Source organism: Aricia agestis, chromosome 1 (genome assembly GCF_905147365.1).
Source record: "Aricia agestis chromosome 1, ilAriAges1.1, whole genome shotgun sequence".
In the NCBI taxonomy this organism is placed as follows: Eukaryota; Metazoa; Arthropoda; class Insecta; order Lepidoptera; family Lycaenidae; genus Aricia; species Aricia agestis.
This window is the reverse complement of record NC_056406.1, coordinates 25,118,356-25,140,984: the sequence shown is the minus strand read 5'-3', so window position 1 is coordinate 25,140,984 and position 22,629 is coordinate 25,118,356. Positions and strand designations below refer to the sequence as shown.

The window sequence follows — 22,629 nt, the reverse complement described above, 5'->3', positions numbered from 1 at the left end:
ATCCTTCTGGGATCCAGGTCTATAGCAGTTTTTCCGTCACTGCAGCAGGCAGCTTTGACATTAGGTAGGTACCTACTTTACATATTTAAATTTTAAGCATAATGTTATTATACTAGCATTGATGTCTTGCGTGGTGACTATGGGAACAATTTACAACACAAGACGGTGGTATTATGTTGTGTCGACGGGCGTCGCATCAACGCAGCAATACGTTATTTTCAACGCCGCAACGCAGTGTGGCATCGTTCTTAGATATTATGTCACTCCTTTTCCTGTGAAGTCTGAAAGCGAGTTGTTAGAGACGTTCCGCTTAATTCTATTTAGGTGTTAGGATTTTCCTCCGGGACGAGTGTCTGCGTCGGACGTTTTGCATATTCCCAGGGCCCAAGAAATCTGCAGTACAATTGACTAACTAGTTGTACTGTTCTGTGGTTCTAGTGTCAAACTGTGCGCTTCCTTGAATAACCCTATTATATTACGTTAGTAGTTAAAGTTGCGTAATAAAATCCATTTTAATTACCGTACAGGGGATTTACAATAATTGAGCTTTATTGTAAATATGAAGAACGCGATAACATAATAATCATTCCACAATTATTAAGTTCAACCCAGACTGGCGTAAGGGCAACAAACGTGAGTTTTACAAGTTTATAAAAAAAAACCGGCCAAGTGCGAGTCGGACTCGCGCACCGAGGGTTCCGTACAAACCTGCAAGGTTTACAAAGTTCGTTCATTACGACAATCGAGTCATAACTATGGTATTTTTATTGCAAAATGAAATTCATAACATTACAATGGGGAAAGATGGAGGAGCATAAATTTAAGACACAGATCTCTTTATCGTTTAAGTAATAGCTCTACGCGTTCATGAGGAAAAAAGTAATAAGTTTATATTTATTAAAAAATATATATTTTGTAATGTAACTAAAAATTTAAGGTTTTCGTAATTTTTCCTTTATGTGTGCTATAAAACGTTGCTTCATGCCAAATTTCAAGATTCTAGGTCGACTGGAAGTTTTTAGGTTTTGATTCCCTTGCGAGTTTCAAAATATGCAGCTTAAATTGCTGTTTCTTTTGATTGCGTTGACATAGAAGTTTGATTTTGTTACAGCTTAAAGGTATTATAGACTTGAGTATTTGGTATGAATTTCAATTTAATACCTCTACGCGTTTATGAGGAAATGGGTAGTAAGTTTAAAATTATTAAAAAAAAAATATTATGTGATGTAACTAAAAATTTATGGTTTTCGTAATTTTTCCTTTATCTATGCTATAAAACGTTGCTTCGTACCAAATTTCAAGATTCTGAGTTCACGGGAAGCACCCTGTAGGTTTTGATTCCCTTGCAAGTGTCGAAAATTTGCGGCATAAACGGCTGTATCTTTTGATTGCGTTGGCTTAGAAGTTTGATTTTTTCACAGCTTCAAGGGACAGTAGACCTGAGTAATTGATATAAATTTCAGCTTCATACCTCCACGCGTTCCTGAGAAAAAGGGTCTTGACAGACGGACGGACGGACAGACGGACAACAAAGTGATCCTATAAGGGTTCCGTTTTTTCCTTTTGAGGTACGGAACCCTAAAAATTGATTACCCTTGTATTTGCTCAACATCAAACAAAACAATTTTATTTTCGGTCCCACCTGGAACGTGACGTTTATTGAATAAGATCAAAACAGTAGGCCTACTACGAAACCGTTTTGAGACTCAAACAATCGGACGAGAATGCCGCGTCCTGCTCTAACAATGTCATTTCACGTTTGTTAGAGTAGGACGCAACATTCTCGTACGATTGTTTGAGTCTCAAAACCGTTTCGTGGTACAGGCCCTGAAGTGGAAAAATTGTAAGGGGATTTATGACGAGAAAAACAGATTTGGGAGACTGATTCACAATTGTACATAATTAATCATCAGTATTCTGTCATGACGAGGGTCATGACGGCGCCAGGTTGAGGCTGACGCGGAGGCCTGACCGACCTCTTGGCCTTTCATTTTTAATGCGATCCATTTGCGCGGATATGATATGAAAGCTTTCATTTAAATTTCATCGCGTCGAACATAGTATTGCTGTTTTTCCTGGAAAATCAACGAATTCTTTCGATATGATTTAAGCAAAGTTTTCCGTAAGTGATATTGAAGTAAGAATGCTTATTTTGTCTTTCGTTATTGGTGATTGACTATCTATTGAATCAAACAAGTTGTCAAAACTTTGATTGTTATGGCTTCTTACAGACAAACGGCACTTGTCGACGGCACTAACGTCGGCTGCCGTCGATCATAGAATTCGGTCGACTACCGTCGAAGCGTGCCGTCAACAAGTGCCGACTGCCGTTCGTCAACAAGAAATCTAAATCGCAAGTTTGTAAAATGATTAAATAATAAATAGAGCAAAACCAAAACATTTCAATGTTATGGCAAAAGTTAATAAAGTCCAAAAGTGTCACAAATCACAATGTAACCACATATTGGCTATCCTCTAATAGATACAATTTCTGAATATTATTTTATTGCAGCTTTGAAGGAGAAAATCGCTCACTTGTCGGTGTTATAAAAAGATCTGAAGATGTCTCCAAACAAGTACTTTTTCACTTGTCACTCGATATTAATTTGTTTTATTAATGGATGTCGCAAAACGTCCGCCAGCGAATGGACATTTGAAGCAGCACTCTCGTAAAAGATTGCCGCAATAATATTAAAAAATTACGCCTCGTAAAAAGATTAGCAGCGCTTTTCGGCGTATAATAAGAATTTATCGCGTCGAATATTTTATAGCTCGCTTTAATTGTTTGTGGTCGTATATTATACTGAATGATGATTAATTTGGAGTATGGAGTACCTACAGTTATAGTATACCCGTGCATTTTGTGCTGTAATAACCACAGATTAAAAGTAAGCTTTAAGCATAATATACTACAATACGACTATGATTTATTAATTTACTTATTAATTATATTCAGTACAAAATTATTTTAAATATTAATTATCCTACCCAACCTATCTATAACATCTATAGCATACATCTTTTGTTACTGAAACAAGTAACAAAAGATGGCTGTTAGAAAAATGTTTTTGAAATAACAAATGCACTTGGCTGAAAAAAAAACACAACTTTATTTATCTTAATTAAAATAAAAATATGTTTGAGATACTAAAGAGTTTAATCACCTCAGTGTAGACCAAAATTCGATTGATGCTGTTAATCGAATGACTTTATATTATGAAGCTTATTTTTTTTGAGTAGACTTCAAACTTGAGAAATTACGAAGTAAATAATCTGCTTCAGAAATTAAACACCACGTTCTATTTTCTTTATCCTCAGCTGGTAATCATCGAATACACATCGATATTATAACCCCGGCAAACCACTTTATCCCTTTTATGAATAGAACTAAGAAATTTTTCATCGCTAAATTTTGTGAAGAACTTTAAACTAAAAAAGGTTATTATTAAATATGTAGGCTTACCCGACTTTTGAAGGGCGGGCTGAAAAAAAATCGTCTTATTTTTCATATTTTTTCAGACAATTTTTGTATTTTTTAAATAAGTATTAATCTCAATCCAAAACGATAACCTTGCACACAACCAAAGACCAAGCGTATACGCATCGCAATAAGATTCATTTTAGCTTAGCATAAATATCTTTGGAAATAAACATTAAGAAACAAAATTGTTCGGTTAAATACCATTTTAATATAGATTTACTAACAATTTATTCAAATAAAATGAATAATTATCCTAGTTAATACTTATATTTCGATGAAATAGATTTTTATCGGAGGTGAGTTTGTAAATTAATTACAGCCAAAGTATTACGTTTTATTAAAATGTTTATGGTTTAAGGTATTTTGAATATTGTGCTTTATATCTCATATTTTTTAACACTTCGTTATTATATTGGAACTAGGTAAACCGGGAGTCACGGAATAACAAATTGGGGTTTATCCTCGCCTTAAATACAGTCCTAAATATTTTGTCTCTTAGATAGTTTTAAACCACTAACTTATTTCTAATTTTTAAAGTATCATTCATAACAAAATAAATAAAGAATACAAATGGTTTTCCGATGTTCATCTCAGATCCAATGAGTTGAGACTTGAGTCCAACAAAAGGATGCCAGAGTCAAAGTTATCGAGCCAATGGGATATAGGGTTAAGTTTTAGGATTCTTTAATCAACAAGTCCTCGTTGACTACGAAACCCTAAAATGGAACCCTAACCAGCTGATTTTTTGTATAAGTATTGATAGGTTAATAGTTATATAATTTAACGGTAACATTGTCCTACAAATAGAACAATCCATAATTATTTTAGACCCATCAAATCGAAATATTTAATCCTTTCTATCTCTGTCGTCGGTTAGCTACCACCTTCGAGAATTTTCGCATTGGAAATTGTTGATAGTCTTAATTAGCTATTATTATTAGCTAAGAAAAATTAGCTTGATAGTAATCAGGTCAAAAATTGTTGAAAGCCTGTACTAATATGGATATTGGAAAGACGAATATTTGACGAAAATCTCCACACAATGTCATACCTCAAATAAAATTTCCCAAACCTTCCGGAAGTGGGGCCATTAATATTAGATCACGCTTTATGCCTCAACATTCCAATGTCGATTATATTCTATGCTGGCTACAGTAGATTTGTTGACACATTATTGCATTCCAGCGGTGCGTCGGATTAATGTGACCGCGTTGTACCTACATATGTTTTAAATTGTAATTTTCCATCTTTTCAGTAAAAGATGGCCCCGTGCGAGTTTCGAGAGTGCGAGAAGAACCGGCGTAACGGTTCTTCTCGCCGGGTTAGTTCCCGAACCGGTGGTAGGCACCTTAGTTACGACGTTCGGAAAGAATTTTCTAAAAAAATTACTCTGAATAAAAATTATTTTGATTTTGATTGACTTGTGTTTGTGTTAATAACTTAAAACTTGTGGACTGTATTAGAAGTAAGATATAAAAAAATAAGATAAATAAAATTATTACGTTTTTAGAAGAATAGTTATTGCATCCCTGGCCAGGGATGGGTTGTGAAGAGAAGTGAAGTTCCGGTGTTGCTAGCGTTCCTGTGTTGCCAGATGACGCGGCCGGAAGACGTCTTGATACTTGCGTTTTGGCCCATTAAAAAGTAATAGCCGTGTACGGTGATTCTAAATCGCGTAATCGCGTACAACTTGCGTATTTTTCATATTCATTTTTTTAACATTTTAAGACACATTTTTAACATTTTTAGTTCCATATTATACATCCACTATATTTTTTTATTACTGACTATCGCTACTATAATATAATATTTACGTGGTATACCTATGGGCAAACATAGCCGCTGGCTGTAGCCTGTTAAACAAAGTTATTGGCTCTGTTAATCACATAAAGTGTCCCCCCCCCTCCACTTCCAATGGTGGTAAATATATCGATCAGGCAAATGTTTGCAGAACGCACCACTCGCTGTAATAAAGTACTTTTATGAACTTTTTTGTTTGCTGGCTTTTGTCCGCGGGTTTTCCCGTGTGAAATATCATTCCTGGGAAATGAACCAAAAGCGATAAAATACCGGTTATTTACTATTTTACCCTTTGGGCTTAAACTTAGAAAATCCTTTTTAAGTAATGGCTTAACACCACTTTGTTTATACGTGGGAGAGCCATGCTTCGGCACGAATGGGCCGGCTCGACCGGAGAAATACCACGTTCTCACAGAAAACCGGCGTGAAACAGCGCTTGTGCTGTGTTTCGCCGAGTGAGTGAGTTTACCGGAGGCCCAATCCTCCCCTATTCCCTTCCCTTCCCTACCCTCCCCTATTACCTTATTCCCTCTTAAAAGGCCAGCAACGCACTTGCAGCTCTTCTGATGCTGCGAGTGTCCATGGGCGACGGAAGTTGCTTTCCATCAGGTGACCCGTTTGCTAGTTTGCCCCCTAATTTCATTAAAAAAAAAGTCAATGCTAAAAGATACAAATAGCATAGACACTTATACATTTGAAGTTAGTTCAATAAAATTTCGGTCTTACTTACAATAAACAATTTAAGGATTTGAACAGGGGAAAAAACAACATTACAAGAAATGAAGCATGAAAAGAAATTTCTTTTCTTTTATTTCGTCCATATAAGCAGTTGATCACATAGGTACCCAAAATACCCCTAATAGATCATAATAATATTATACTCACGTGAAATTACTGATGTGTTCCCTGATACCCGTGCGACCTACATCTCCCATGTACGTGTGTCATTAATTATTTACAAACAGTAATGGCGTCTGAAAAGATGTCTCCATTCACCTGGATCTCGGCCATCAGATAAAGGACCCCTTTGATACACCTTCGATATAATTCGTAGCGTTCTCTCTAGGCCTTTTGAAGAAAATTACCTGTACTAGACTATTGGAAATAGCTTAAAAATCTGCCACAATCTAGAATCTAGGTAACAATCTCATAGTTCATAAGATTACTGCTGATGATGACGACGACGACGACGGCGGGGGACTAACCCTAAAGTGTCGATTTTATAATTGATTTTTATACTTGAAAATAAGCCCCGAATTGTTTCATTTTCTAATATTAGATACTACATTATATTTCCGAGAATTCGATCTGAGCAAAAACACGATATCTTAAAATTTTCTCGATAAAAAAAAAACACAAAGATGCATCTAATTTTCACAAATTTTTCATTTATTGCCATAACCGAGCATTGAACTAAGTTAATATCTGAACACATTGTATAAAATTCTATCATTGAGAGATCGACCTAGCGGATTTTTAAAATGTTGTATATTTATCGAATTATTGAGAAAAAACGAATTTGGCGATGAATCCGCGTCGTCCTTTTTCACCTGGCATATGAAAGACGGGCGTGAGTGTGAAGAGAAAAGGAGGATGTTTGATTTTTTGGGTTAGTCGCCCTCTTAATTGCAGCTATGAATAGCCTCGATCACGTCAGTTTTTAAACAAAAAACTAGACCAAAATTGAATTTAAATGTTGGAACGCTACGATGTCACAGACAAACATAGACACGCCAACTTTAAAACACCCTTTTCAGGGCTTAAACTTTAAATAGAACTTTTTATTATGATAGGTCAAATCAACAACTCCAGGCGCAGATCTGACAAAAAATTTTGAATAACAATATTATATTTCTGTACAGTTACAGGTAAAGAGATATTTATGCAATACTAGGTGAAAAAATGTATACTTAATACAGTGCTGTACAGCAGGGCTAAAATGGTCACATTTAGCAATTCATCTTAATCAATTCAGCAAATGAATTGTCAAAACTGTGAAACTGACAAATGTCAAATCAGTACAAAAATACAGAAATGTATTGCAAGCAGAGTTCATTTTGCGATTTTAGAGAAATGAATCATATTATGATTCTTCAAAGCGACCATTTTAGCCCTGCTGTAATTATTGTCTTCAGTCTTGTATTTCTACGTAAGTAGTTATACCTTGCTGACTCCGAAACATTATATTCAAAATTTTCAAGCTTGCATCGCTTCTGAACCGTGCCTGTGTCCTGAACAGCGCCTGTAAATTGTAATGTTTCATTATCGTATGTTTTTATATAAACAACTTCTGGAAGAATCAGCAACTGTCTAAATGACGTGAAAACTTTATCAAAGCACAAAGTTGTCTCAATTAGCGCGTGAAGTCAGGTGTTCACCTGAACCCGTGTGAAGTGAGCCGTGAGTCCTTCGTACGTAAACTATAATTATTTCCGCTCACTAAAGCAAAAAGAGTAATTTAGATCCATTTCTGTGGCGAATGTTTTTCTTCAGACGGGAGTTAGGGAGCAAAATCAACATAATAACACATTATTATTTTCAACAAAAAATTAAAACCGACTTCTAAGGTAAAAACAATAATTACATCCTTATAAGCAATATGAACTAAAAAGTATTGAATAATTTTTCTTATCTAATAGTGCCTTTTTCCGAATTCGGCTAAACCTCAACTATTTCTGTACTCAATCTTCATCATTTTGAAGTCGGTACCAGATAGCTGAATCTTCAGTTCTCTGACAGAATATTTCAAACTTTTGGAACTGGCACCGACTTCAAAATTATTTTTTGAAGTCGGTGCCAGAACATAACTTTTAAGTTTACTTAGCACTTCCAAATTAACAAAACTTGGAAGTGCTAAGTAAACTTAAAAGCATTAAGAGCCACTGGTATAATATACTTATTTAATATCTAGAATTATGTATCCAATTAGTCAAATAATTTACAGTCTACAAGTTTCGTATCCATTAAAATAAATATTTTGTACCTATCAGGTGCGAGAGTTAATTAAAATCGTTGGGAGGCTTCGGCGCGGCATGATTAGTGAATGCGTACCTACGTATTTTTATTTCAAAAGTAATGTTTTACGTTTATGTGTTTCCTATACAAATTACGATGAAGGGGGGAAAACTGAACACATTTTTTGGTATTTACCATTAAAATTACAAAAAATAATATGAGTAAAAATTCCGCAAATGCGTTTTGCCAGAATTCGTTCATAGAGAAGGAACCGTACATTTTTCCGGGATAAATAATATTGTATGTCCTATCCCGATCTAAAACTATCTCGATATCTAAAAATCGGTTTTGCAAACAATATGCTACTAACGTGAAGAACGAAAGTGTGTATCTGTCGGATTCTGTCGACAGACAGAAAGGCAATCATTCGCCTCCGTGGTCTAGTGGTATAGACTATAGAGCGCGGCTCTTGACTCGGAGTTCTCTCGGGTTCGATTCCCGCGTTGGAAACATGTTATTTCCAAGTTTTGGATAGGACAGTGCGGGCTGTTCACCTGATTGTCTGACAAGTAAGATGATCCATGCGTCGGATGGGCATGTAAAAATTCGGTCTGCGTCTGATCTCTCGCCGGTCGTGTCGGTTTTCCGTCCCACTGGGTTATGAGAGTAAAAAAATAGAGACTCTCTATTCCATTACTCTCTATTAGAAAGTGCTCTTATATACGTGGGAGAGCCATGCTTCGACACGAATGGGCCGGCTCGACCGGATATATACCACGTTCTCACAGAAAACCGGCGTAAAACAGCGCTTGCGCTGTGTTTCGCCGAGTGAGTGAGTTTACCGGAGGCCCAATCCCCTAACCCCTACCCTTTTATTCCCTTCCCTACCCTCAACTATTCCCTTCCCTTCCCTTCCCTACCCTCCCCTATTATCCTATTCCCTCTTAAAAGGCCGGCAACGCACTTGCAGCTCTTCTGATGCTGCGAGTGTCCATGGGCGACGGAAGTTGCTTTCCATCAGGTGACCCGTTTGCTCGTTTGCCCCCTTATTTCAATAAAAATAAAAAAAAACTGCACACACACTTGGGCACTATAAAATTACTTCTGCGTAGCTGGCCTGGTTTCAATGAAACCGGCCACCGTCACCGAAACCTAGGTGTGGGAGCTGTTATTATTATATTATATTATATTCGTATGGATGTAAAAACTAGGCCTTTACATCCGATGTGGATGATTTATACAGTATTTTTCAGAGCGAAGTAACCACTCCTCAAATACTGCAGTGCCTGGGACAAGATTTTTAAATGTCCGTATGGTTGCCCAAGCGCATACGGCATTCTCGCATCATAGTCGGCCTAGTCCAGAGGAAAGAACTAGTCAATACGTCTGGGACCAACTATGTGCGGGTTTCCTCACGATGTTTTCCTTCACCGTACGAGCGTCCGTATTATGTACTTGAGATCAGTAAATGTCTCATAGGTACACGCCTCCACCCGGGTTCGAACCTGCACCCTCTAGGAGTGCGAACCGAAGGTCTGCCCATTAGGCCACGGACGCTCAGTATGGATGTAACGTAACAAATAAATCTCTTCGCTTCGCCCGTAGTAGTAGATCAAAAGGCCTGGAACTCCACGAGTCAACCCCAACGTTTGCTGTAGACGTTCATTATTTGCACAGCACCGGTTCACACGTTGTGCAAACAATTATTACAGCGAGGTCTTACATTTCAGCTCTAACTGCACGTTCGCCATTATAATATCAAGCAAATATAAGCCTTTTACTTGCTTTTACTTCATGTTTTACCTGACTATGACTAGGGTAAAAGAAGTTGTTATTCGCTATCTGACTGCCGATTCTGAGACGAAAATTAATTACTTATATCTGTAATAATAATTAAGTGAAGATTTTGACATAAACTCCTCCTTATCTGTCAAACTCTTCATTAAATTGAAGTCGTCACAGCACACATATCAACTCGGAAAGGGATCGTCACCGTATCGCCTGTCGCCTCGCCGTCAACCTAACGTATGCACGTTACCAAAGCGTATCAGTACGCTTTAAGGCTGCGTCCCCATTAGACACGGCGCGGCGCCGGCACCGTGTTACGTCACGACGCCGCCACCGTGATACGGTACGGCGCCGCACCGTGTCACGGTGCCGCGTACGGTGCGTCCTTATTCAGTCGATATTTGCGCTCGAACGAGAGTGCTTGTCTGGATACAAGCACTCTCGTTCGAGCGCAAATATCGACGCGCGCCGGCGCCGCACCGTGTCACGGTGGCGGCGTCGTGCCGTGTCTGATGGGGACGCAGCCTAAGGGTAACGCCTGTACGTCAACTCGGCTACGGCTAGGCGACGCGACGCCTCGCTTACGGCTCGATGACCGCTGTCCCCTTCCGAGGCGAGGCGATTACGTTACGGCTCCGCTTAGTGTGCGTTGCAGTAGGGAGTTTCATACAAACAATATTGAACGGCTCGAGGCGATACGCTGCCGATCCCTTTCCGATTTGATATTATGTGTGCCTTATATATTTAAATGTTTCTGAGTGCGGCCGTTATAACAATAATATTATATTATGTTGTTTTTTACACCCCTCTACTTAGCACCTTAATTAATTATCTATAATCGTGTATTCTACTCGTATATCGTGAAGAATATTTTTTTTACCCATTTTTTTACTGACCATACAGTAAGTTGAATCAAAACATTATTATGAATTAGTATAAAGAATTATTATGAAGATTAAAGTATATATTCTTCCCATAAAAGTCACGGAACGAATCGAACATAAACATTCTGTAAAAGATTACATCGTCACAACTACGGAACCACACAAAGACAGCCGGAATTCCAATTTGTGACCTATTCTACCCGAGACCACGCTAGGAACCAAATTGTATACGGGAATGTATCGGAACTTATATTTTAAAGGAGATGGGAACAATTTTTCCAACCCGCGTTGTTTATTTTTATCTGTATTGTGAACAGATGGAAACAGTTACAGGTGTTGTAAAATACAACAGTCTTCAGCAGTTCAAATATACTTTTTGTGAGGTTTGAATGCTTTATTTTTGCGCTTTATGCACTTTTTATATATAAATTCCTTTACAAGCTGTGTTGTATTTATTTAGAATTTATTTTTCTATGCACTCAAAACAATATTATAATAATACAGAAATATATAGCGAATACTAGCGCTACGATTCTGTAGCGCGCTATAGTCCGGTTAACGAATGACTCAAAAGAGGGTATAGAGTGCGTGAGCGGGAACCTAAGCGATTTCTGCAGGAACTTATTCAGGGTGATTAGGGACAAAACATACTAAAAGTCCTGACGTCTAGGAGGTGAGCCAGAGGGAAGAGGGGGCGACAAGATCTAAATTTTTGGTTTTTCATCAATAACTAAAAAACTATGCGTTGTAACAAAAAATATTCTATAATGACATTAAAGCTTAATAAATTCTCTGTAAATTAGATTATATACAGTTTTTCCAAATTCTCATCCGTTTTCGAACTATGCGCTCAGGAGAAGTGAAAATTAAAAAAAAGCTTTATTTTTAAATATTCTTTTCTATTTCTGTTTGAATAAAAGCTTTATCTTTAAGCTTCTGTGCTTCGTTAGGTGAGTGAGAGGGCCTCACTCACCGAACCCTACATCCCTCATCCCCACATCCCCTTATACATCCCCTCATCACACCCCTTAAAGTGGCAACGCACCTGTAGCACCCCTGGTCCTGCAGATGTCGCATAGGGATTATGGTAACCATTTTACATCAGGTAGACCATACTCTTGTTTGCCAGCTTAGTTATTTGTATAAAAAACATGAATCATCGGGAATGATCTGACCCCTCAAGAGTGAGCGTGGAAAAATGAAGGCAATCTCTTGACGCCAAGAACAATAGACGACTTACCAGCATCTGAGGCTTTACTAAGAACAATATTTTGTCGCTGCAAACAGAATTAGAAAGGAAAAACATATTGAAAATAAAGCTTTTTTAATTTTTACTTTTCCTGATCGTGTAGTTCAGAAACGGATGAGAATTTGGAAAATCTGTAAAAAATCTAATTTATAGAGAATTTAATAAGCTTCAATTTCATCATATAATACTTTTTGCTACAACGTATCGTTTTTTAGTTATTGGCGAAAAACCAAAAATTGAGACCTTTGTCCCCCCGCCCCCGGCTCACCTCCTAGGACCAGGACCACCCAGGACTTTTAGTATGCTTTGTCTTTAACCACCCTGAATAAGTTCCTGCAGAAATTGCTTAGGATCCCGCTCACGCATTCTACAACTACTTTGTTGACTGAGCTACTATGGAAGTTTTCTAAATATGGCGGCATTTATAGGTCTACCAGAATTTGATGGCAAAAAGTGAGAAAAGAAATTGACTCTAGCAAACCCGGGGTAATTTTGATCCTTTTGAACATTTTGATCCTTTTTTTTCCTTATAGCGGCTGATTCTGTGTATGAAACATATTGTAAATAATAAATATAAAAATTTCTCCAATGATCAAGGTTGTTTTTTGAAAATCTGCCATCCAAATTTGCCATCAGATCCTGGTAGACCTATCTATACTATTGTTAGTTTGTTTGTTTGTACGCGCTAATCTGAGGAACTACGGTCCGATTTGAAAAATTCTTTCAGTGTTAGATAGCCCATTGATCGAGGAAGGCTATAGGCTATATTTTATCACGCTAAGACTAATAGGAGCTAAGAAATAGTGGAAAATGTGAAAAAACCGGGGGAAATTATATAAAAGGGCTTATTTGAACGCGCTAATCTCAGGAACTACTCGTACGTAATATTTAAGCTGAAATAAGAATAGCAGGCTTCTCTGTAATTCTTTACGCAAACAATTTTACCTCCTTAACTTATAATTTTTAGCATTTTTATATTTAAATGGACAATTGTTACATTTATTTAAGGACGAAGGAATTATGAAAAAATTACCTTTCTAAGGACCTCTTCAGTCTTAATACCACTCCTGATAATCTTTAAGCTTTATTAGGTTCTGAACGAAAAGCCTAAATAAGAAAAGGATGGTCATTAATAATTAAAGCGTTTCTTTATATCGACTCATAAAAATGTTTATATCGACTCACAAAAATGTTTATATCGACTCACAAAAATGTTTATATCGACTCACAAAAATTGTGTGTAAAAATGTTTACTTCTAAGAATTAACCAAAATATATTTTGTCTGAACCTATTTTTACGGACTTCCAAAAAGGAGGAGGTAATACGTTCGGCTGTATGTATCTTTTTTGTAAATTATTGTTGACGATGAAAATTACTGTATTAGCGCCTACCGGATATCCATCTATCAAATTTTAATGAAATTAAAATACGTATGTACCTATTTTTTTCCAAAAATACTATAATATATTATATAAATAATATAATCGTCTTTTACACGATTTTATTAGCTTCCCTTGTAACATATAATGTATGTAAGAAAATCTTGGAATCTTAATTTGACCCACTTCCCGGTCTTTGATTTGGATGAATGACAATACAATATACATGACCAGCTAAGAAACGTCATTATAAATCCAATAATGTCGGCCTCTCCAAGATGGCGGCTACTTGAAATGCACCCCCATAATATGGATTATGAAATGAAAGAGTTTGCTGTCAGGAATACGAAAAAAAAATAGCCACGTGACTTAAATCCAATATGGCGGACATCCAAGATGGCGGCAATCCGCTAAAGTGTGTTTTTTCAAATATTATATTCTAGTACCATTTGTCTCCATTATACTTGTGTTAAAAATAATGTGTGCAGCCTCTCCACGATCACCCATGGTAGAGGATTACACGAGAGTACAAACATGTAGTAGCCATAACCGTCTATTAACCATGGCTGCCAGCTGTGTTAGACAGATCTAGCACACTCTCAGGCAAAAAAAAAACCGCAGGTGGTATTAGTGGGGTGGCTGCAGGGAATGCAATCTCGTTCTCGGTCTTTTCTAGCGAGATTAATCTCGGACGAAAAAAAAGGCGAGATCTCGCGAGTTTGACGAGATTGCACTTGAGCATAAAAACGTCTTATTCGAAGAGAGGACGGACACGGACAGAATTGCGATCACGGAGTAAAAACAAAGAGGAGCTAGCCTAAGCAACTGTGCACTGTGATTTTCAAATAGGTCATGAATTTGGACTTCTCGTTGTTTTGTTAGTTATAAAAGAACTGTTTTATTACTAAAATATTTATGTTTGATAATGTACGCTTTTATAACTCTGGATGTCACTTTATCGTGGATGCCGGCTTTCACGACAAAACGTTGGGTAGGTACGTTAAAATATGCCCTTTTGATTTTACGTACCGCGGACGTTTTGTGCAGTTCAGAAGTAAAGACGTCGTAATGTCCTCTAAAGCGCTCGTTAAAAAGTTATCGTCGACGGAAATTTAAATGCGTCTCCATATATTTCCATACATTTTACTTCCCTATGTTATCTTTTTACCGCGAACGTCCACAATATTACCGCCACGTCCAAAATTATAAAAGCGCACATGAGAAGAGAAGGCTGGTTGTTTCTTTCATTTGTTATTTGATAGATAGTAGATAAGTATGACAAAGTTTAGTACTTAAAAATTATAGACATATATTACATTAACAATGTTTGATGCATAAAATTCTATTGAGAAAATTCTTGAAAATGAATGTTAATCTTATAATACTTATAATATTTATTCCATTATTTTGTAATTTATTCAAATATTGTGATTATTTGCAAAAAAACCCACCAAACTGCTAATCTCGCGAGATCTCGAAATTGGCGAGATCTCGCGGTATTGTACCGAACTAAAATACACTGCACTCTTCTTTGTTAACATGGAAATGATTTATAATAACAATAAACAAATCACTTAAGCACGGCGCTGAGTAATGAAATGATAAAACGAAACAAATCTCTTCTCACTCGCCTGAAAATGTATTGTTTTTGTTTCACTCGGTGTTGCTGTGCCGCGGCGCCGCGCTGCCCGCCCGCCCGGCACTTGTCTTTTCATACTAACTGTCAGAACCTGTTTTCGCGGCGCGCCGCGGTGCCGTACGGTGAATAGTTGACATTGGATTAACGATTAACGGACTTCTGCATATTAAAGGAAGTTAACGAGTCCGTTAATATTTTTAAAAGCGCTTAAAAGTTAATCCGTTAATCAAAATGTTAACTTCGTTAATTCACGATTAACGGATTAACGAGTTAATGCCCAGCTATGGTAATAAGGCAAAACAATGCAGAAATTGTCCTGTATTATGTATAGGGGAAACAAGAGGTCCCGAAACAGGAGCCGCTAAAAAAAAAACTCCGCTTAAATTGTAAAATGTAAAATAATTATTATTGTTTTTTTTTTTCAATGTATTTAATGTTGTCATGAAGACCGGTGCAATAAATCTTTAATGTATTCTGTTATTAATACGGGTGCAATCAAAGCAATTAACCCTCAAAAGCTACAACGGTGTTTTTACGTTTTAGTTAATTATCTAAAAAGTAAAAACACCGTTGTAGCTTTTGTGCGAAAGAGGACTTTGTTGAGTTTGTACCTCATGGGCCGAGCCTCTATGTATCCTATAAACCTGCGGATGTCCCGTGCGCTGTCTGCATCTACACAAAAATGTTGAAACATCTTTTACAAATAATATGTTCAAAAGTATAACTTGATACAATTATTTTGGATTGTGCCTATGAATCAATTTATTTTATAGTACAACTTACCTCAGTGTGTAAATTTAATATTAATGACGTTTTAATAGGCTAATTGGTAAAAAGACTATTTTTTTATTCGTCATTAACATGATATGTTGCCACTTTTTCAGACAAAGTTTATACACGGAACATTGTCTGTTGTGTTGTATACACTGCCGTTGGTTTTTAGTGCTCCGTTATTTGCCGCACTTTTAGCGAATGAAGCTGAGAAGATAAAGGAAACATTATATTCTCTGATTTTACGTGAAACAGGTATCATAATTATTTAAGTATAAAGATCAACGTTGCGCAAATATCAATCAACCGTCATAACGTAAACAGTAGTCATAATAGTACACAGATTCATTGTAGCATTTATGGGTTAACATGCTATCAACAAAATCTAGAATAACCACACCGTCGACATCACTCAGTCTACAGAGCCCGACTACTAACAACTACAACCGACGATGTTTGATCTCATCATGCATAAATCTAAACATTCATCCCTCAATACTTTTATATCAGGCTGCAACAAAAGACTATCTAAATTAATCCAACATATATTTATCATATTACAATTAACTCTATGTCTGGATTTTGGTTATAAGCATACAATTTCTAAATTTAAAAGAAACGTTTTGGCTATTTTGTACTATATTGTAGCTCTGGCATTACTTATAGCTACAGCGGAAAAGCTTTTTTTTAATGAAAAAATCATTGATTATCTTATGGGACTAGATGTGGCTTTCATGATTATAACAGTTATAATACAATCTCGGCTACCATTGGAACATACCTTCTACTATTATCAAGAAGTTTTAAAGCAAATCGATTATGAAATAAAAGTCGCAAGTTGGAATTATTTGATCGAAATGAAACTTTTATGCTGTATTTTCCTTATTGTTGTTTATAGATCATTCATGATGTTCCTCACAATGATTTCATTTAAGATTAAAGCAATACACCTACACATTTTGATTCAGCTACCATCGGATATATCAGCGCTTTTACATTGTTTTGTATACTACAGTGCACTGCATAGACTTATAAATGTAAAACGAGCATTTTTTAATAACAGATCTCCAAACATAAAATTTTGTCATCGAATTTACAAGATTCTCGTCGATGCAATAGAAGATGTTCAGAGTGGTTTCAACTATTCGGTAAGATACAATAAGAAATCTCGCCTCTGTCATAATCACTTAAAACTAAAATTTATACTCATTTCAGTTTTGTTTTAAATTATTTGAATTAGTGCTCAGAACCCTGATATTAATCAAAGGATTGATAAATAACTGGATTAAATTACAAGAGGTATATTATTAGTATAATTATTATGATTTAATTTATATTTTTCATGACGCTTTGTACTATTATGCTAAGTACTCACATACGGTTTTGCTCGATCGAACCAATAACGTCGAACAAAATCCGCGGCTCGAGCTTTCGTCCACACATTCAGCATTGCTCGATAGTTTTACTCTAAGGCGCTTTGCCGACGACGGACGACGGACGGCGCGGGGCGGGCCGGTCAATTTCGCCGCGTACGCCCGTCGATGTCTGCGGCTGCCCGCGCCGCGTACACAAAGCACACGCCGCGCCGTCTGCGTTACTGCATGTAAACTGGTTTGTGTGATCACAGAAAAGTTTACATGCAGACATGCGCTGCCAGTGCGCCGGGCACCAGCAGCGCGGTCATTTTGCCCGCCGTGTGCGTTGGTAATATAGGATACCCTTTGTGTTATCGTTTGCGGTGAAATTGACCGGCCCGCCCCGCCCCGTCGTCTGCAAAGCGCCTAAATCGTTATGGTTAATTCCATCAAGCCGCCTCGATGCGAGCCTTCAAACTGGCTCGATGCGAGCCTTCGAGCTGTGAGTTTTGCGATCCACACAGTAATTTTTACTCGATTTGGAGTAAAACTATCGAGCAAAACCGTATGTGAGTACTTAGCATTAGAGAGATTTATTCAAATTAATAGACAGTGGACGTATTATCGTCGTTTTATTTCAAGCCCATCTGTCTGACATAATCTTGATACGAGTATTGCCTGATCAAATAAAGTGAGTACGTTAACTGCATTGTGCCTATGAATATATTTCTTTATAGTACAACTTACCTCAGTGTGTGAATTTAATAATAACGTTTTAATAAGCTATTGATAAAACGACTATTTTTTATTCTCATTACCATGATGTGTTGCCACTTTTTCAGACAAAGTTTATACACGGCACATGGTCTGTAATTGTGTATTCACTGCCGATGGTTTTTAGTGCTCCATTATTTGCCGCACTTTTAGCGAATGAAGCTGAGAAGATAAAGGAAACATTATATTCTCTGATTTTACGTGAAACAGGTATCATAATTATTTAAGTATAAAGATCAACGTTGCGTCAAATAGTATCAACCGTCACAACGTAATGCTGGGTTTACACGGGTGACTATAACCGCACGATTTACGCCGTATGGCGAAAATCGACTGTCTAAATGGCAATTCGTCATGCGGCGTTTGCCATTTAGACAGTTGATTTTCGCCGTGCGGCGTAAATCGTGTGGCCATAGTAACCCGTTTAAATCCAGCATAAACAGTAAAAATTTTTAAAATATAATTCTATCAAGTTATCTGTTATAGTTTTAAACATATTTGCAAAAGATGTTTCAACATTTTTATGTAGATGCAGACAACGCGCGGGACATCCGCAGGTTCATAGCGTACATAGAGGCTCGGCCGATGAGGTACAAAGTCCTCTCGGTCTTCCCTCTGGATCTCACGCTTATACCGATCGTGGTCAACTTTTGCATCACATACATTATTGTTCTCTTACAACTGACGCATGTTCTGTAAACACAATTTTGACTGTTTACGTTCCCCTTGAATCTCACAAGTCAAACTTGTGCCCATGGTGATCAGCGTCGGCGCCGCAAAGTTTTGTTACAACAAACCATATTATAATTTCTATGTTGTTTGTATATTTGCTTTGCTGATACAATTAAAATAATAAAGAATTGCGACTTGTAAAATATCACTTTTAATAACCCCAAAGCTATTTAATTTAGCAGGGTAAGGTAGAGACTGAAGGCTTTCGATTAGGAGTAATGTTATAACTTATAATATAATGTGTCTCGACACCAGTGACTGATCCTAAAATGTTCATAACATTAAAGGATATGAAGATAATTAAGTTAACTATTAAAAAATATGAAAGATACATGAGGTAATCGTAAATTTTTAGCTTCACGCCCAAACCGCTGGACCGATTTGAATAAAATTTGGTATAGAAATACTCTGAGTCCTGGGAAAGGATAAAAAATACATTTTATCCCGAAAAAATTCACGATTCCCGCGCGATAAGCGCATTTTGGCGAAACGTCATAAAACTATGTATGTCCCAACAAAAACCAATGAACTCCTTCGATATCTCACGAATTTAAGTAAAATGGTACCAAATTCGGAACAACAACCCTATACAACAACAAAAGAATAAAAGCGCACATGAGAAGAGAAGGCTGGTTGTTTCTTTCATTTGTTATTTGATAGATAGTAGATATGTATGACAAAGTTTACTGCTTAAAAAATATAGACATATATTACATTAACAATGTTTGATGCATAAAATTCTATTGAGAAAATTCTTGAAAATGAATGTTAATCTTATAATACTTGTAATATTTATTCCATTCTTTTGTAATTTATTCAAATATTGTGATTATTTGCAAAAAAACCCACCAAACTGCTAATCTCGCGAGTTCTCGAAATTGGCGAGATCTCGCGGCATTGTATTCATAAACTCGCGGGATCTCGCTTGAGCCCCAATCTCGCGAGATTTGCATTCCCTAGGTGGCTGACGCTTCTCGTGGGCCAGTTTCACCTACCCCCGGGGTGCTTCACCTTTACTATGAGACACATCCCGGGTTTCCCCTGCAAAAGAAAATAATAGTTGAGCAATCATAGACAGTGGCAATCATAGTATCATCCATTATAGGTTTGAGGAGAAACCTTTTTATTCTCCCTCACTCGTCAGTAAAACTACTAATCATATAATCGGGGTATATGCGGGTAAGACGGGTCTCTAGATAAGATTTTTGCGTCAGGCCCACGCTCCTACGCGTTGATTAATTACAAAATCCTCCTTAAGTAAAGGGTTCATTTTATACCGAAAAAGAAAATTCCTAGCATTAATTAATGATTCCGTTTAGGCGTAATAACGGATTAACATTTAACTTATTTTTGGAAACGATTAAGCAGTATGAATGTGGCTCTGAATATTTGATTTGAATATTGGGCAAGAGGATAAAGTATGTAACCAATTTACATCATAAGAGCAATTAGCCATTTTTTCCCATATAAAATTAACAAACAAACTTACCTAGTTCTTCATCTGTATCTGACTATTCACAATAGATAAAATCTACATTATTTTGATTTCAAATTATTTTCCGAGCCCCAAAGAGTCCATTTATGCGAAAAAAAACGATCATTTCCAAATTAACATCCACTTCATCCACTTGCGTCGTCAATTTTATGAATGGGCGAACGAATATAATATTATAATAGTAATAAGTATTATAAATATAATATATAAGTCTTTTTAGCTTAATTCAGTCTCTAATTCTATCTACCGCTTTATAATTCCTGACTAGAGATGAAGACTCAATTGCAATTTGCAACTCAAAATAAACGGCCAAGTGCGAGTCGGACTCGTGCACGAAGGGTTCCGTACCGTAAAGGTACGCGCACAGTTTGTCGGCGCGTGCCGAGGCTTGCCGGGGCGGATCGGGGCTCAGCGCAGCGCAAAATACACTATTTAAAGACACTATTGCCGGGCCGGGTCGCATCGCATTGACGGATTTTGAGTACTTTGGATAGCTCCAGTGTGACCACTCTTAAATCACTCGTGACTCGATATATCAAAAACATTGCTATATTCTACTAAAATCTACTACACCGTGTTTTAGCTTCTACCGAAAATCTACCTTTATTGATCAATGTATTCTACGACCTACTGGTGGTACCTATGTGGTTGAAACTAAAATGTTTATAATATGGACTGTCTTCATTATGCATTTTTATATTTTTATATTATATTATTTGTTACTTATATAATATCGATCTTCTATTAAAATTTACAAAAAATTTTGGACTACTAAATCGTCATTCATTTGACCTCAAATCTACCAAAAAGTGCAAATCTATGTGAAGTGTGGTCACACTGTTGCCGAGGCGCAGCGGGTTTGTCGGGCCTTGCCGGGCCTTGTCGCATTGACGGCAATCCGCTGCGCCCCGGCCCCCGACACAGTATGCGATACGCGCATCCGCTTTCATACAAATTGTATGGAGGCGGATTTTTGCGATGACCCCCGGCACGCTGAGCCCCGGCACGGCCCGTCTCAATGAGCTCACTCCTTTATAGATGTTTTTTTGTATGGAAGCACCCCTTAAATATTATACCTATTTATTTTATTTTAATTTTATCATCAGACAGAGAGACAGATGGACAGACATCGAAGTCTCATTAATAGGCTTCGAAACCCTAAAAAGGCGCAAAAAAGGCAACTCTGTCTACACCAAATTTTTTAACAGTTAATATAATATTATACTAGTAGCCACTAGAAATAAAGTAAGCGAAATCAATATTTCATAATAAAATGCACTATGCAATATGCATATTTACAATGTGGTAACTAAATGTTGCAACAAAAACTTCGATATGGCTTCAATATGTGATTGTGTCCATTGTTCGCAAATCTGATAAATACAAACTGTCAAACATTGTAACTATCGATAAAAAGTTTCAGTAAAATACAGTTTTCAGTTTTTCAGGTTTAAGCCAAATTTTAACTTTCCTCCATATTTTTATTTTTTTTAATTAGGAGTCAAACGAGAGAACGGGTCACCTGATGGACAGAGAGGCAAACATCATAAAATCATATTATGTCCTTTTCCAGGACTTTTTTTTCTTTCCTTTTCAAGTGGGTTAATAAAATATGAATAATCAAAAGTTGGGTAGACTCTCAAGTCTCAATCGTTTATTATCTCCTTATTAATGAGGTATAATAGAACGAAGCGGTGTGTCCACTGAATGTCCGCTGGTGTTATTTTGAGTGATGTCCGTCAGAAAACTCGGAATTATTGACCTCACCGAGTTGATGCTAAGCGGTGCTGGTTTTAAAATCTAAATTTTCAGTATAATATGCTGATATACAGTTCAAACTGCGAAACGAGGCACAAAACTGAAATATAGGATGTCAAAACTTGTATGCAATTTTGTGCGTTAGTATTTTGATTATGCCTTAACTTTAAATATTTAAATATAATAATTAATAATATACATATTCAATATATCCTTACCTAACTAATCTTACTATAGTCAGAATGAGAAGACGTAGCACCAGCGGTCGTTGACGTTACTAGCCTTGATCTCCTCGATATTTGGAACCCAAACTAATATGCGAAGGTGTGTATGCGTGTCTGTCTATCTGTTACCTCTTCATGCCTAAACCATTGGACTAATTTTGCTGAAATTTGATATGGAGATACTTTGGGAGTCCTTGGAAAGGAGATAATAATTAATATGATACTTTATCTTCCCGAAAAAATGTACTATTCTCGCGCGATAAACGATTTTTTTTTTATAAAAGGGGGCAACGAGCAAACTGGTCACCTGATGGTAAGCAACTACCATCGCCCATGGACACTCG

General features: G+C 36.9%; 1 long non-coding RNA gene across 1 annotated transcript; it reads left to right on the top strand.

The window, feature by feature from the left end:
• The first annotated feature begins 416 nt into the window (after positions 1-416).
• On the top strand, positions 417-11,561 carry LOC121728347. Its single transcript, XR_006035783.1, has 3 exons — positions 417-428; positions 2,281-2,286; positions 11,459-11,561. It is a non-coding gene; the product is annotated as an uncharacterized LOC121728347 (long non-coding RNA).
• Positions 11,562-22,629: the final 11,068 nt, after the last annotated feature.